The sequence below is a fragment of the Aphelocoma coerulescens genome, chromosome 6 (genome assembly GCF_041296385.1).
Source record: "Aphelocoma coerulescens isolate FSJ_1873_10779 chromosome 6, UR_Acoe_1.0, whole genome shotgun sequence".
Lineage (NCBI taxonomy): Eukaryota > Metazoa > Chordata > Aves > Passeriformes > Corvidae > Aphelocoma > Aphelocoma coerulescens.
The window spans coordinates 30474931-30475802 of record NC_091020.1 but is presented as its reverse complement, the minus strand read 5'-3'; positions in this window follow the sequence as shown (position 1 = coordinate 30475802).

Below are 872 nucleotides of genomic sequence, written 5' to 3'. Positions count from 1 at the left end.
TCCGCGCTGCGCTCCCGGCGCGCGTCCCCGGCCGGCCGCTCGCTGCCGGCGGCACGGCGGGAGCCGGGAGAGGAGGAGCGGGAGGAGGAGGAGAGGAGAGGAGAGGGGGCGGCACCTCTGGTCCCCGTGTGAGCCCGGGGAGCGCTGGTAGCGGCGAGGGGCGGGCTCCCCTCCTCTGTCCTCTTCTGCCCTCCTCTCTCTGTCCCCCCACCTCAGGCAGGGATGCTCCGGGACAGCCGGGGCGGGTCGGGCCGCGCCTGAACCTCTGTGTGCCCAGGGAACCTCTGCGTGCCCAGCCAACCTCTGTGTGCCCAGCGGGATGCGCCAGAACCTCTGTGTGCCGAGCGAACCTCTGTGTGCCCAGCGGGATGCGCCAGAACCTCTGTGTGCCCAGCCAACCTCTGTGTGCCCAACGGGATGTGCCAGAACCTCTGTGTGCCCAGCGAGATGTGCCAGAACCTCTGTGTGCCCAGCGAACCTCTGTGTGCCCAGCGGGATGTGCCAGAACCTCTGTGTGCCCAGCGAACCTCTGTGTGCCCAGTGGGATGTGCCAGAACCTCTGTGTGCCCAGCCAACCTCTGTGTGCCCAGCCAACCTCTGTGTGCCCAACGGGATGTGCCAGAACCTCTGTGTGCCCAGCCAACCTCTGTGTGCCCAGCGAACCCCTGAGTGCCCAGCGGGATGCGCCGAGACAGGGGCAGGGAGGGGAGAAGTCGCTGCCCAGACACCGGAGCACATCGGTGTGGCCTTTGGCGAGCCACACAGAACAACTGCCTAAAATTAGGTATTTCATAGAATCTTAGAATATCGGAAGGGACCCACCGGGATCATCGAGCCCAACTCTCAGCCCTATGCAGGACACCCCAAGAATC